Source organism: Lissotriton vulgaris, chromosome 2_1 (assembly GCF_964263255.1).
Source record: "Lissotriton vulgaris chromosome 2_1, aLisVul1.2, whole genome shotgun sequence".
NCBI classification, from domain to species: domain Eukaryota; kingdom Metazoa; phylum Chordata; class Amphibia; order Caudata; family Salamandridae; genus Lissotriton; species Lissotriton vulgaris.
In genome coordinates this window covers 989,929,941-989,946,634 of record NC_141687.1, presented here as the reverse complement: position 1 = coordinate 989,946,634, position 16,694 = coordinate 989,929,941, and the positions used below count along the sequence as shown (strand labels likewise).

General features: G+C 41.7%; 1 protein-coding gene across 2 annotated transcripts in view; it reads right to left on the bottom strand.

Moving 5' to 3' along the window:
• XIRP2 (xin actin binding repeat containing 2) overlaps window positions 1–16,694 on the bottom strand; it is a 1,171,239-nt gene that overhangs the window by 379,193 nt on the left and 775,352 nt on the right. The window lies entirely within an intron of this gene.

Below are 16,694 nucleotides of genomic sequence, written 5' to 3'. Positions count from 1 at the left end.
CATTTCACATTTTACTTCATCTTGCATTCCCATAAGATTGTTTGCTTTTTACAGGATGTTGTGTTTTTGTAATTTTGTTTCCATGCAACTTATTACTCTTGTGCAGTGTGTACTATGATATGAGCCACCTCTACATGTGTGTATGAACTGATGTTGTGGGTGGGTGTTGATAATGGATCATGTTTGAGACCTCTATAGAGATGAGACTTAAGGTAGTGCAAGTTTTTCACAGCGATGGTCAGTGGGTCGTAAACGTGTTTCTAAAACATGCTCGCTGAATCCATGACCTCTCTGCAGAGTGCACATTGCAGTAGGCATCTGTGCCAATTGTAATTGTGATTCTATGTGAGTGTGTGTGAAAAATATTCACATGGCAAAAGTGAATAAAAAGCAGTGCTTACAAAAGAGGAGGTGTGTTGTGTGTGGGGGATAGTAAAGTTGAGTAGCTTCAAGGAAGCATATGGGAGTGTATGAAAAGAGGGTTCTGAAGAGAAAAAAGAGAGATTACGCGAGTTCTGCAGATGGAAGATTTCAGAAAGATGTGGGTAGAAAAAGGTCATAAGTGCCTAAAATGGTGAGAGGTGCAGAGGAAGTTGGTGTTGAGAAGAATATGAATGAGTGAGACCCTCCATAGACCACTAGAACGTGGTAATTACCTTACAGCAGCATCATGATAATATATCCAAATGTAATTTGCGCTAAAAAGTTTCCTATGTTACTGGGTAATATTGATTGTGCATTAGAAAATTAAAATCCAGCTATGGCTGTGTTTCTGAAAACAGGTTTATTTATTGAAATATATTCTTTCAGTAATGACTTTGTAGCTTGATCTTACTGTTCATTACCATCAACTACCTCTGCAGTAGACCATGTCTGAAGAACACTTTTACTTGGTTCAAAAATCATAAGTTTATAGAAGCGAATGTGTGAACAGCTTGTATATGCAGGGAATACAAATTCAGTCGCAAACATTTGTGGTCTGTTTTGATAATCTCAGAATGCAGGCAGAAGAAAACAAATCCTCCATTTTGATATAAACAGTGGGTGTAGAAAATTCCTCTTTTTGCATGATCATCCCCCACTTTGTTTAGATTGATGCTGCTGGTATTTTGACTGCGCACTGGAACTTTTCTAACTAGTCCCCAGTGCATGTGCACTGACCCCTAAATGTCCCTACTATATGGTACAAAGGTGAGTCAGAGACTGCAAGTTAAAGGTCACCAGTGGACTGCAACAAACATTGTGCCACCACTAGACAAAGTGCAAAACATGACTGCAGGCCTACAACTGTAGGCTGACTATTCAGTTTGAAACTGCAATTTCGACTTGTCAAAATGCCCCTTTTGTTGGGCCTAAACCCGCCTTTTAAATAATTGTGAGTCACTTCTATGTAGGCTTCAATCTCCTTATAGGTAGGGGGCATGATATTTAAAAGGCGGACACATAGAAGTTTAATGTAAAACATGTTCTTAAAGTGACAAGGCCCCATTAGATACTTTCTCTTTAGCAGGGTTGTCTGCTCCATAGGAAAGCACTAGGATATATTATTAAAATATATTATTAAAATAAAAAATGCTATCTCAGCTTATCAAATAACAAAAAAAATCATTTTTGACTTTTTTAAATGTTCATTAAAAGCCCCATTCACTGGTAAAGTCAGATTTGTACTAAATATTTTTCAAACGGTACTTTTAAAATCTTCTAAGTCACCTCCTAAGGTAGGCCCTAAAGGCTCAAAAGGCAGAGTGCATGGTAGCTAAGTAGTCACATGTATATTTCATGTTTTTCATCTCCTGTCAGTGAAATAACACAAAATTGATTTTCATTGTGTCCCGGCTGGCCTCCCATAGATTACCACTGGTTTACCTTAGTACACTTAAGTGCTACATTCAATTTCAGAACAGCTCATAAAATATTTCTTCTCACTTTTTAATGGTAAAGTCGGGTTTTAAATTACTTATTTTGGAAATGCCACTTTTAGAAAGTTGGCCTTTTTCTGCTTAAGAAAAATGAGTGTTTCTGCCAGTGTCCAGGGTCTACTGGCAGTTGATGGCTCCCCTACTTATAAATGGTTATTAGGATCAGACAGTGGACAAATGACATGGGTGTAGAGGGGGGAAGTGGGTCTTCATGACTAAGTGGCTGGGAAGGGGTTGTGCTCCTGCCTTACTTGTAGTCAGCTCCTTTCTAACTTCAGAAGATGCCTACCCTGACAATGTCAAATGCAGCTCACACCTCGGCTGCCTGTCTGCTCTTTGTTTCACTAGATGAATTGGAGCCAAACTCGGGGGAAGAACTAACCAGAACCAGTTTTTTTTTTTAAACCAAGGGGTGTCCCCCCACCCAGCGCCTGACACGGGGCATTAAAGTCGATTTCCCCTGAACCTGAAATCAGAACGCTCCTGGACCTGTGGGGATTCAGAAGGCAGAATGCCCTCCTGTCTGAAGGAAGACTGGACCTGGTTGCCTTGAACCCAGGAACCCAGAACTGATTTCTAGGGTCAGTTGGCTGACCTCCTGTTTGAGCTACAAAGACAACAAGCTTCAGAAGGTCCTTACTGATTTCCAGATGACCAGACTCAACTGGACACTACCTGGTCCCCTCTGCTGGCCTCTGTGAGAGTGAGTCTTGACCCCTATCGCTGTCTTCAAGGTCCTGGACCCTTGACAGCAGTCAGAGTGTACTTCTCCCTCCTAACTGACGTTTTCACTGGATACAATGTAGTGAAATGCGGAGCCCCGGAGAGCTGCACAGCCTTAATCATAGGCTTGATAGGACCCAATGCAAAGTCCTGCAGAGCCGCACTGTGCAGCTTCCAACTTGAAGCCTCACCAGAACTAGCACAGAATGGCTCAGAGTGCTGCAGAGCAGTACCACACAGCTCCTAACCGAAGACTACACTGGAACTGGTTCCAAGTGACACAGATTCCAGCTGATCCAGACTGAATGCCTGACCCGATCCAACAAAGCATGATGCACAATGACTCTGAGCTCCTTGGAGTTGCTCAACCCAGCACAAAGGACACACGATAAAAACTCCCAGGGGGCAGAACCTGGTGCTGTACCCAGCCTGCACTCCATCTTGATTTGTCTGAATATTTTGGCTCGGTCCTGGAATGTTGTAACCAGATAAGCGCATCTGGTGCTTTGCGCTTTTTTGGTGCCATTTTTACCTACAATCTAAAACCCATATCTCCGGATCTACTGATTGGATTTTTTTGTTTTGTTGTCATTTAATGCATTATAAATCACCTTTTACCTGCCTAAAGCCTCCAGAAACCCATTTGCATAAGCCTCCAACTGTCACCCTGGAGCTGACTATCCTCATCCAAGTTGAATTTAGGTATACAGAGGCATTGTGGGTTGTTTGTTGTAGGTTATACAGGAACTGCAACAACATTTGGGAGGGTTACCTCTGGGAACTTTTCCTTACTAGTTAGACAGGGTCCTGGAGTCCCCTCGATGACAGGCTAGTGCCAAGCATAAATCTGGCACATCTGGGCACTGTCTTAAGAACACTATTGGAACTGTGGAAGATAGAAGAAGCACTGCATCTGCTGTTGAAACCTGTACCCAGGGTAAAGAAGTGAACTCCAAGGGTCAGTTGGATGACCTCCTGTTAAGATACAGGAACATACAACCTGCCAGAAGCCCTTTTCCTTAAGAGCCCAGCAGACCAGTTCCAACTGGACTACCCTTGGACCCTTGCTGGTGGCTTTTCCGGGAGTACTGTTCCTGAGATCCTTGGCTGTGTCAAACTGCACTCCTAACATCCTGAGAAACAGGAGACCTAGAATTTGTTTGGCTCCAAAGACCTCTGGAGGACTGGGGCATACCTTCCAAGTCAATCTGATGAAAGTGTGCTGCCATTGGTCCAAAGATCCAGGCTGTTCCCTCATGGAGCATTTCCGCAGCAGTGAATCTGTTTCAGTGGGACATGACAGAGGTTATCCAGCCACATGGAGCCCTTTTCGGCTAGAACTTTCTGCTGCCCCCACTGGAGAATTCTGGGATAAAATAATTTGAACAAATCCAAGGGTAGAACTCTTTAGCTGCAAAGGTGCCAAAAGTATCCGGCCAGCGAGAGACCTTCCTTCAGCATAAATTTTATGTCATTTCTCCTGCTCTCAGCTTTCCCCGCAGACATCAGCAGCTTCACTGGGACCTCACCCGATAGGACATGGCTGAAATGGGCTCCATGAGGCCAGATACCCACTACCTTGCCCACTGAGAATTATTTACTTGAATTTCAGAGACTAAACCTCTGACCTGGATGGACCAGATTTTTGTTTTCAGAACTGTGCTCCATCACGGTCCCTCGTCTTGCGTTTTTCCCTCTCGGTGAGCATATATACTTTTGATTGGATGACTTGTACACTTACATTGCTTACATTCGGGGAAATTACTATTTATTTTTCTTTAAGCTTTTTTGAAGAGGCCGGCATCTAAAATATATTTCCGATCTGCTCCTTTCTCTTAAAGCACTTTCATGCACATTCTTTTAATTCTACCTTTCCAAGATATGCAGCCACTGTCTTGGAGCTCTATATTAAAATGGCTGCTGAATCATGATATACGTGTAGTCAGACATAGTGATGCAAGCATATGGCATAAAGCTGTGGACAAAAACGATTATGGCCATGGCGTAATGATGCTTGCCTGTACATGTGCTGTGATGGATATGGGCTCTTTCTTCATCACCCTGAGGCTGACGTTTGGCTTTTTTTTCTTTCATAGCAATGCTGTTTAGCATCACCAACAAGCATTGACAAAACACATTTCTTGGTTGAAGCCCTTCAAAGTCAAAAGCTATTGGCTTTACTAAAGGTTATTCTTACTCTTAGATGCATGTGAATGATTGAACAAAATTAACAAGCAATTCATCTGTGGTAGTGTTGCTATACTAACTTTCCTAGTAAAATAAAGGACTTAAAAATGAGCATAATTGCAAGTGGCATGATGTATGTGTTGCCTGAACCCTTGCATTTCATTAGCTGAAATAAATGTTTACCATTAGTGAAAGACTAACATGTCAACTCATATCTTAAAATCCTTCCCTATTCCTGGACGACCATTGTGCAAAAACCGCTGTAGGTAAACTTGGAATTTAAAATCCATTTAATTGAATAACTTGATCAAGGACACAAAGAAAATCCTTCTCGACTAACAATATGGGTAAATGAGCTACCATAAAGGACATACTTAGTTCTAATGTGGCTAGAACATCGTGCTTCAAAAACTCTATAATGCTCAAAAGATCATCGGTGATATTCAGTAGCATGTGTTCAGTACTTCAGTCCATCTTCAGACACAAAGTCATTGGTTTCAGGACATGTTAGTATGCATAGCCCATCGTGTATCTATAAAAAAATGTAGTTAGCTAGCTTGGTTCTCAGGTTACGTGCCTGCAATTTTTGAGTCATACGCCCAAAAATTGGAAAATTTGCAAACATGTTAAAAGGGGGAAATACTGTACACATCCTACATTATTTTTTTGGTTTTAAGGCAGTTTATTTTCTTGTGTTTGGCATAAAGAAAAGAATAGCAGCAGTCTTCATTAGGAGTGGACATAATTTGATTTTGCGCGTGAAAATGAGCTAAATGCAGAAGCTCTGAATGTTGATAAGGTTGCAAAGTTTTGTAAACTTTGCAGAATTTGACCTGCGAGTGAGAATTGCACTTGAAAACATGAAAGTCTCAACACAGGCCCTGCTTTTGTATTTCCAATAAAAATGTAACTTCACAAAGTTATTGAAATTTAAGAAAGTTCATGAAATGTACTGAAGAAAAAGTGTTACTATGTGCAAACCCCCCCTCGTCTTCGTACTACGCCAGCGAATGGTGACTTTGTTTGTTAATTTTAATGCGGAAATTGGAATTCTAGTACTCAAAGGCAGAGGGATTCAAATTGTGCAGCAGGCGCTGCGGAGGGGAGGGGGGGGGAGGGGTTGATTGATGTCAGAGGCCACAGGCTCTGGTCAAGATGTGCATATATCATGCACCTGGGGAACAAAGAAACTGAAAGTGCTTTAGATTAGTGAAAGGAGAGAGTGGGGAAGAGCCATTCCGTAATGGGCCCTTAGTATTGGTTTTCTTAGTCTTGTCCTGGGTGGTGATAGGTATCAAAGAAGGCCCTCAAGAAACCGCTACCTCCTCAGGCAGCTCGTTTCTGATTGGATCAAAAGTAGGCACTTTTAGAATGACAGGCCAATAGCTTGTTGGCAATCATGTATCTAAAAGCGTTTACTAAACATTACGTTTGCATTGCTAAATATGTTCAGAGCTGTCAACTGGCGTAATTTCTCATCAAACGCTTTGTCAGCCTTGGTATTATCGAAAATAATGCACTGCATTTCGGTACTTGTAGTTTCACAATTAACATTATACGGATGGGTCCAACAAGCTCTGCATGCCAATTGCTATTGGTTAAAAAAAAAATACAGGACTTTCCGGAGTGGCAGGCATTTCATAGAATCAGTTGCCATCTAGGTATGGTAAGGGAAAAATATAAGGCCAAAATTAACAAACTTAACAAAACCCTGAAGAACCTTACTTTCCCTTAACTGAATATCTTAATTAAGTCGCATATAGGTTTTGGCAACTTTACATACAATATATTTTTCAATTTAGCATGCTTGATTTATTGTCAGAAAAAAAGTAAAATAGAAAATTGCTTTTGCACTGAACTTCGAGATCTGCTTTGAAATGTTTCATCTGCATGCTTAATTTTATCCTGCATATATTTACTGAGAGAAATCAAAAAACATTACTGAATTCAGCTTTGTTTGCATTTATTAGAGAACACGCCCTAAGCTCCCATTTTTTATAGCTTTTTTTCAATATAGAGCATATAATAAATTTTCACATACTAACTGTTTTCAGGGTACCAGCTTGTGACAGAAATCACTGCACTCTTCAGCAGCGATTGTTTAACTCACTGGGTCCTCCATTTTCAAATACCTGCCAGTGAGACCATAGTCAAAGAATGCAATGCAATTGGAGGCTTCAGAACAAAGTAGAACTTGGTCTCATATAAAGTGGATTTCTTCTCTGGGGTAATAATTTCACGTGCTTTTTCAGTGTGATAAGAGGATCAGGGCCAAACGGCCACTGGATCAGGGCCCCAACATTTCAGGGGGCGCCTGAAAGTCTTGCCAACTGTGGCTCTGCTCTGCAAAATAGTCCTGCCCTGATGACGTTTAATGATTCTTAAACACAGGTTGCTTTAAATACCGTTTTTTCTGTTACATTTTGCAGAGGAATATTGCGTTTATGATTTTCAACACCATGCAACATTCATAAAAAGAGTTAATTTTAAATGGAAACAAGACCTCACTTGTGAGAAATGTGTAGTTAATAGTAATGAATCTGAGGTGTATGTTCATGGGTGACACTAGTTTAATTGTCATACTACAATTTAGGGTGTTAGAGATTTGAAATTATATCAGCGAGCTGCTGCTGTAGTGCAATATTGTTAACAAAGGTCACCCATCCATGAATATTTGAAGCAAACATATTTAGAATTTAGAAAAGTGCCAAAGTGCACTGTGTCCTACCCAAAGAGGTCATGAAGGAGCTGAAATTGAATCAAATTCAAAGGTGTTCCGAACATGGCCCCCCAAAATACAGTTGGCCCAGGCCCCCAAAATCCTTAAGATGACCCCGGGTCAGGCACAAAATCATGCAAGCATTTTCTACTGCTAATATCTAGGCCACTTTCAGGATGCATTCAGGGTATTTCTTCCCAGCAGAGAAGAGCTCAGACTCACTCAGAGATGTAGAGAGGCAAACCACCCATTTTAGATACAGAGCACAATATCCCGAGAAAAAGCCAGGCAAAAGGAGTGAATGACAGTCTATTCCTAGCTCTGTCTCTCGCTCTCTCTTTCTCACCCTCTAAGTCCTCAGATAATCGGAGAGAAAGAGTCAGCAAAAGATAGACACCTTGATTTGGTCCCAGGTGCAAAGCAGACCCATTCAAAGGGAAATATCCATAAAAACCCTATGGCCAGAAGGGGTAACAGTAGCAAGACAGAAACAGAACAGAGACAGTAGCAAGACAGAAAGCAAGAGTTAATAGACAAATCAAACACCCCAGCTCTGCTGTAATGTGGCACCCAGATAAAGCCAACCAAAATGAAAGAAAACGAAACAGATAAACAGAAATAATCACAAAGTTCAAGAGAAACAAAAGAATTCAGTGACCAATACAAACCCAAGCCTTACCCGGATTTGGAGCGAGAAAGACCAAAATGCAGATATCATAAGAAAGTAAAACACAAGAAATCTACTTAAGTTAAATACCTAAACAAAGTTAATGGAAAAGTCCAAACATTTAAATTTTTTTTTTATGTACACCGAGGAAGTGCCAGAGACATCCAGCCACAGAGATGCTCAATAGACATCAACCGAGATGCATTATGATAGAGCGAGATATAAATAGACTACTTAATCAAAGACACAAAGTGACACTCACAAAGTAACAACTGTAGTTAGGCAAGCAAACACAGATTTGAGCGCGCATACCCTACGAGGCTATATAAGGATAATCAGAGTGGCAACAAGTCAAAGAAAAGAGTGAGAGACAAAGCCAGAATAGGAGAAGACCAGCGAAAGAGAAAGAAACGTATGGGCATCACCGAGAGAAGTCAGGTAAACAGACACAGAAACAAAAAGAAAGTGAAAAACAAACAGACATGTACCCAAAGATTCGCTCCAAGAGGGAGACAGGTAAAATCATCAAATAGAGTGAAATACTGAGGATAGTAATACAGTGAATTAAAATCCATAATGAGAGCTACAAGTGAGGGATTAGATGCAGTTTTGACACCAAAATATCAACACAGAACAAATCATGCAGAAATAGGCAAAGACGTGCCAGAAAGAGACACCACACCTAGGCTTATGGTTGCACTTAGTTACCTCCACTAATCGAAACTAAAATATAGCCACAGCGAGAAATACCAACATTAGCTATGAGAAGACAAAATAACTGAGACCCCCAATTCAGCCACAGACACGCTAAGAGACAGCCTAAATTAGATATCAAGGAACAGAGAGAACCAGAAAGAAAGAAATCTGAACTGACAGCCACAGAAAGTGATGCTTATAGGCCGACGAATAAATACATCAAAAATATGTACCACTATTCAATGAAAAGGATGGATCCCAGTCAGAACATTGAATTAAATCAAGTCCAGACAGATGTGCGCACCTCAAAGACGAAGTTATCATCAACACACATTGGTCGTGCCCCATTTTGTCTCTGTCTGCAAGTGTTGGCTTTTATTCAAGCAGAAGTGATTATCCTGAACAGGAACACCCACAGCATTACCAACACACACATCTCCATGCGTCTGTGGCCGAGAGAGCATTTCTCTACCGTCCTCTACTATAGAGCGATTGTTTCCCACCGTGACAGCTCACAAGAAAATCAGAAAAACCCTAGCCTGTCTTAACTGCAAGATTTTCTTCACCGATCCCTTAATATTTTTTTTTCTTTCAAAATGCCACTGTTATGAAACTAACTCAGTTAATAAAACAAAAAAATGCTTCACCTGTAACGTAGCCAGCGTCTCAAATCAAATAAAATAAACAATGTTTATCTTCAATCAAACCTGCCCCTCTTTTTCCCACTGTTTCAAAGGTCAGTGAAAACTAGAAAAAAATCTGTTAGTATGCAAGGTCCGAGTGGGAACCTAAATCGGTTCTGGCAGTCTGTCAAATCGACTCCCAATTTGCGCGAAGAGTCGGTTGCAGGTGGGCTCTCCCCAATAAATTCTGGAAACAAAATGCGTTTTTCAACTCATTTTTAATTATATACTACCTTGTTCCGCATCTTACTTTCTCCCCACTCCTTTTCCTCATCTTTTTTCTTAATCCAGGTTTCTTTCTTTAGCCTAAGGTCTCTATGACTTCCCCGGTACCTCTTTTCTTCCATTTCTCCTTCTTGCATTCACTCTCCTCTTCTTCCCCCTTTCCCTTGCCCCTCCTTCATTTCACCTCACCATCCTGTTTGTGTTCCCCTCATTTTCTTCCTTGGACCATTAACCAGTGTAATAATCGCTTATCCTCCCTCCTTTGCCCTCCCAATTTCTGTGACAAATAGTAACTTTTTCTTTTAACAAATCCGGGCTTTATAACTTGTTTTTATCTTATAGCGCCCACTTGGTTCAGGTCAGTGCGCTGCTGAATTTAAAATAAGTGCAAATATATTTTTGCTTGAGAAGTCTCATTGTTTGTTGAATGTTGTTTATCTAACAATTAAGTTCCTACTGCACAGTGCAGACTTTGGAAATTTAACCCACCATTTGTTTGTGTTTTTTTTTTTTACTATTATTGTGGTCTTCGAGACCGTTTAACACTTACTCACTCACACATGATGCATCCATTCTGGAAATATTTTTTTTTTAACCTTTTTCTTTACAATGACCCATTCCTTACAGCTAGGTCACATTCCTTGGTCGCATTTGCCTCCCTCTATGGCAGAGATGACGACACACCTTTAGAATGACTAATAACACAGGGCCTTCTTGTGTCTTGCACCTTTAGTCACACTGCGACATCGACTCTTGTGTGATGAAAAAGATAAGCTTCAGCTTGCCGAAAGTTTAGTGTAGAAGAGAGGATTATAGCAGCACCCAGCAAAAACAAGCATTGGCAAAGACAATTGGCCTTGATTATTGGACCTTTTTGCTTTGCCAATTATTTCAGCCATGCAGCACAGAATCACCGATGCCGGGTTTGCTTCTCACAGGCATGTGTACAAAAAAGAATATGCATTTCTAAAGCGCATGTTCACCTTGAAGGTATTGTGGAACTGAAATAATAGATGTGCATTGTTACTTAACTCAATGGCATTTAGGAAATGTATATAAATCCTTTTACGATGTAATGCACATCACAGGAAAATATGATTTTTATGTGCACAAAGAAAATATACTATCAGCTTTGAATTAGAACTTAAAAACTCAGGGATGACTGATAAAAATATAAAATGAATAAAGAATGGAAAAGAAAAGGCATTGGCAATGTAAAGTATTAGCTCACCAGCCCTGGAACTAAAGTACACTTTTTTAGGTAAATGTGTCTGTCATCAAGTGAAACGCTATCATTCACAATGCAAGTTAGCCAATGGACTGTCCCCTTGCTTTATATAGTTTGCTATGGTGGGTGGAATCAAATGTGAATGACATGAACAGACCAATCAATGGAGGAAGAGGGTTGACTCAAAGCCCCTCTATAGATATACATATTTTTTATTTCTGAATATGTTTTTAATGAGGCTAGTGAGATTGCTAAAGCTGCCTCTAAGACATACCTACCGAAGTCAGATGACCTACAACTTTGCACACTCTATGAAATGTAACAAGAAATCAGTCACACTACCTTATAGACAGCAGTACCATCACCATTTAGTTTATGCAAATAGAATCTTTGAGATGTTTTCAAAATAAGGCTTTAGGATATATCACTGGAGAGAAGAATGTATGGTCAGAGCAGTATCAGGAGACAATTAAGTGTTGATATTGTCATAAGTAGGAGGATCTAAATATTTTAACAGCTATTGGCCTCATCTATACATATTATTTTTAATACCTTGTTTAAACACCGGCCACAGTACACCTTGAAAGAAAGATTTTTCGTATGCATGAAAGACACACCCCTCTGTTTATCAGCAGTGCGCGCTGATAGACTCATAACATGACCTGCCTCTACCACAAAAATCATCCAGTAACAGTGTATGATTTCTGTGTGTACCATGTCCATTGTATGACATATCCACATTATGTGTTGTTCTACTCCTACTATTGGTAACTTATGCCAAAGGCATCAGTAATGAAACTAGTGGCCAAGGGCAGGGCTTCCCACACCCACTGGGCAGGAGTCCAGTAAGCTTGGGGTGATGTGAGAGGGGGTTGCTTTTTGGGGTCAAATCACCTTTAAGTTATAACCTGATTATTGAAAACGTAGATAGAATAATCACAACTTGGATGTGTGTAAAAAAGGAACTGAAAACGTGTTGATGAACAGTTTGACAAACACTGGAGAAGGGAATCGTGCAGGCCTTTCAAGGTACCAGTATTCTCGCTCTGTTATTGAGGCAGAAAGGTTATGCTCACAATAAGGAATTTAAGACCGTGTCACTTCCTAGCCACAGCCACTAAAATGAAGAGAAATGGTTCAGAAGAAAGGGATAAGTCCCATGCACTTTGGTCATCCCATACGATGGAAATTATCAGTTTGAAATATAAACAGCATTATCATGAAGGAGCAAGTGGTATTAATATGCAGTCAAGGACCACACACAGTTAGCCTTGCCAACAGTACCTTCAGCGAGTAATCAATTCTTCATGCTAGCAACAAAGATCCCTCATATGGAAACTCTCTTTCATTAGCAGCATTACAAGAGCTTATGAAAAAGTTTTAGAAGCCAGGTACTTTAGGCAATATTTGTTTGAACACCGGCAGCAACTTACAATTAGCACAAACACACCACGAACAAGATCATACAGTGTATTCTTTTATTTTAGTATATCATAGATTTGAATCTTGGAAAACAAAACCAATCTTCAGCTGAATAACCACCCACTTAACATTAACATATCAGGTATATTTTGGCAGACACCTTGTCACCAAAGACTACCTTTGCACTATTGAGAGACATTGTGCGTCTATTGCTACCCAAGGCAATGCCATTCATCATCAGAAAAGGAAAGATTGAGTAGACCCACCAGTATCTGAATCTGAGATAATCGGGTCAAACATATCCCTCTAGTGGGTGCAACTGTTCATCCAACCACCCCACCCACATGTGTCTTCCCAAATACTGAAAGGCCAAGAAGGTAATAGACAAATTAGCAATGCAAAGTCTGTCCATGCCATGCCATAAACACTTACAATAATGCCTTTCATGGCAAGTTTTCAAGAACTTCACAAATGTATAACTTTTCAAGTGCTTCACGTTTTACATGCAAACGGTCCTGAGAACAAACAACATTCTTAGAGGCATGAAACAAGGGCTGGTGTAAATCCCTTTACAGTATGGGAAAAGAGAATGGATCACCCTCAGATTTGGTGGGATGTGAAGGAATGGATTACTCAAAGGAAACCGATATTATTTTGCACAGGGTATCCTACTGCCCCTGGTCAGAATTTCGGCTATGCAGATCATTACACACCAGGAAGAGGATCTGGTGGGGAATGTTACCTGATCGACCTAGAAACATGTATAGAAACCTGTGCCTAGCACAGCTTGTTCATATCGATTTCAGGGAAGGTTTGTGAAATCCAGACTGTATTAAATCTACATTTACACGCAAGTGCAAATCTGCGACTTAGACGTACTACCTTCTTTGTGCATAAAGCCCCAAGTTCTAACTTAGTGTTGCATTTTCCTTCAGCGCCCTCCTTCGGACCCTCTACAAAGACCTAATGGCCGGGAGAGCGAAGGGCCAGGAGAGATGTAGATGGGAGAGCTAAGTGCAGGGAGAGCTAGTGGCCGGGAGAGCTCGTGGCCGGGAGAGCTGATGACCAGGAGAGATGTAGACAGGGAGAGATGTAGACAGGGAGAGCTAGTGACAAGGAAAGCCAATGACAGGGAGAGCTAGTGACAAGGAAAGCCAATGACAGGGAGAGCGAATGGCAAAATATGGTCAATCCTGAAGAGGTGTGGAGAGGAAAAGGCGCAAGCAGGGAGCAATATTTTTGGAAAGAGATATGGACAGCAAAAGATACTGATTGGGAGAGTAACCCCTGGCTAAGGTATAGGGGGAGGAGGAATGGGCTGGCTGCAAGCTGTGAGGCTTGCATATAAGGAGAGGTTGGGCAGTGAGAAGAAGTGTCAGGGAGAGTTAGTAGAAGAAGACAATTGGGCAGGGAGCGGTGTGGATAGTGGGGTGAGATCTGGAACATTGCAGTATGGGTTCAGCAGGGAGAGGTGAAAGGAAAGATTTGGGTTGGGAGTGGTTCAGGGATGGAGACATACTGGCAGGGAACTGTACAGGAATGGAATGACGCAGGGAGGTAGAGGTGCCAGAAGGGGATGTACAGATAGGAAGGGCCAGAGACTGGAAGTAGGGCAGGTACAAATACAGCAAGTTGCTAGCTGGAAGCAGATGGATCAGGAAGTAGTGTGGATATGAAGAGATACAGTAAAATGTGCAGCTAAGGTAGTAACAGGATGAGAGCTATGCATTGAAAGAGGCAGGGAGGGCGCTAGGCATGGGTAGTGTGGGCAGTTGCCCACGGCCTCGCACTCTGCCAAAAAACAGGGGGCCTGCGTCACTGTGAAAGGCCACACTTTCATAATTAGCCGACCTATTCCTACAGGGCCCCATGCCCCACCTGATCACATTATGTCTTGACCTTTCTGGTATGGGCGTGGTGACATTCCTGTGGGTGCAGGTCGGAGGGAAAGTACAAACAGAATAGGAGACGGCACACCAGCTGGCTTTTGTTAAACTTAACCTTTCTTTGTATCTAAACTGTTGTGTTTTGGGAAGTGCCTCCTTACTGTTTCAAGACCCAGGGGAGGGTGCCCCATCTCTAGGCTTCAAAGCACTGGATCAAGCTGCAAGGTTCAGGTGTGCCCCCCCCCCCTGCCCTGGGCCTTATGGCAATTATGTAGTTATGGGGTTGGATTGGGAAGGGAGGTATTCGGCCGGTGTGAGAGGCCCAGTCCCTGAGGCTTGAGTGGGCCGTTTTTGTCTCTCATTTAAGTTCAGGCTTTCTCTGCTGCTGTTACCTCGAGAGGCCTCAGCAGCTCCTTCCACAGCCCATTTTCATATACATTTTTTTTTCGATTTTCCTTGAACAGCAAAAGAACTGAATGGATTTTTGGAACTGATTTAATTTTGAATGTTTAATCTTGGCACTCCATGCAAAGCAAGCATGTGCAATGCAATAGGTCGCGCATTTAGACACAAGTTTAAGCTATTGACATTCTAAAGGACAATGCCTTTTATTTATGTTTTGGTTTTTAACCACATGGCTGCTAGGCGTTTTCCCATCCTGCGCTGAAGAACCAAAATCTCCATTATTCATGACGAGCTGGCCTTGTCATCCGCGCACGGCAGGTAAGCGCCATGACGAGCCCAGCTCGTCATTAGCTTCGAAGGGGTTAAAACATAAATAAAAGGCATTGTCATTTACAATGCTAATAGCTTAAACTTTTGCAAATGCGAGACCTATTGCATTGTAAATGCTTGTTTCCTTCTGGCACTCCGGGCGCTGTAGAAGGAAAGTAAAACTACAGATCCCAGAATGCACACGGTGTGAGTCAACTATAGAGCTCTTAGTATCTGCTTGAGGCCTGCCCACTAAGTATAGTTAAGCATTTTAGTTGCACAGAGAGCCAGTGACCACCTTTGGAGCTAAAATCATCCATAACAATTACTCAGTGAGACTTATCATGACATACTCATCCTTCTGTGTAATCTTTGACCCAATGTGTGTCTGCCTTGCATGACATCTGGCACTGCAAGTGAGAGACTGACTTGACCGCTCTATTAATTTTAGAACTTCCAAAAACTCTTATTTTGCAGAAATGTTGAGGTATTATGGGCCTTGTTGTTCTCACGGTGGTCCCAGACCAGTTCTCGAATCTGCACACGTGAGCTTTGCCTGAGGCGTTTTGTCTGTAATTTAAAAAAGAGAGAAGTCTGACAATACCATCTGTACAAAGCGTGTATATCACTCCTTGGTACAGAGCCTGTCATTTCACATAAAATGCACGATGTAGCATGCAGACTTTCAATGAAAGAGGCCCAAATAAAACACACATCCAGCCAGCAGTTGTCTGCAGTAGTTTATTTATAGCTGGCAGAAGATTTTCAAAGAGCAGAGTTGCTGAAAACATCAGGAGTGATCACAGCATATTGAAATCTATGACCTACTATTCCACACACTGCCATGTCTGCGCAGGGCTGCCTTAACAGCATTATAGACCCTCGTGCAAAGCAGTGCACCGGTCCCTACCTACACAACCGCTCTCAGGAATAAAAATGTTTAAAGGATAATCAGTGTTAAATTCTGGTCTGCATGGGGGCCCTATGCTAGTGGGGTCCCCAGGCACCTGCCCAGCATGCCCATGCATTGAGAGCACTGTGTCTGCGGTCTCATGGTTGACAACACTGGTCCTCAGCGCTCTTTACTTTTACACAATGCCTGCTGCAGCTGCTTCTGTGGTCGTCGCTGGAATTATGTAAATATGTTTTTTGGTATTTGTTATGAGTTAATGAAGCACAGCATCACCGTTGGGCTTTTTGCTGCAGAGTCAGCAAACGGTTTACAGGTAGTGTGATTAATTTGAAGTAGGCGTTTCAAGCCTCCCTTGGTTTAAGGAGGGATTCTTCTCAGCATTGGGACAAGGGAGTAGACTTCTGAAGCTGGGCTGCAGTGACCGAGGAAGCCTGGCTGCTAGCCAAGCACCTCCTGTACTTGGACATATCCTCTCTGAGTTATGCACAGACACCTGCACTAAAACACTGCTCTTTGCAAAACCATACTAACACAGACAATCTAATTAAATCACAAAATACCTCCTCATGCTCAACATAAACCTAGTTTATTAAAAATATGCAGGAGTACATTCTAACTTTGTTATTACTGGTTCTAACAAGAAAGAGGACAGCAGTGTTCAATAGTTGGGAGATGGTTGTGTATGTCCGTTACGTGAATCTGTGTCATTGTG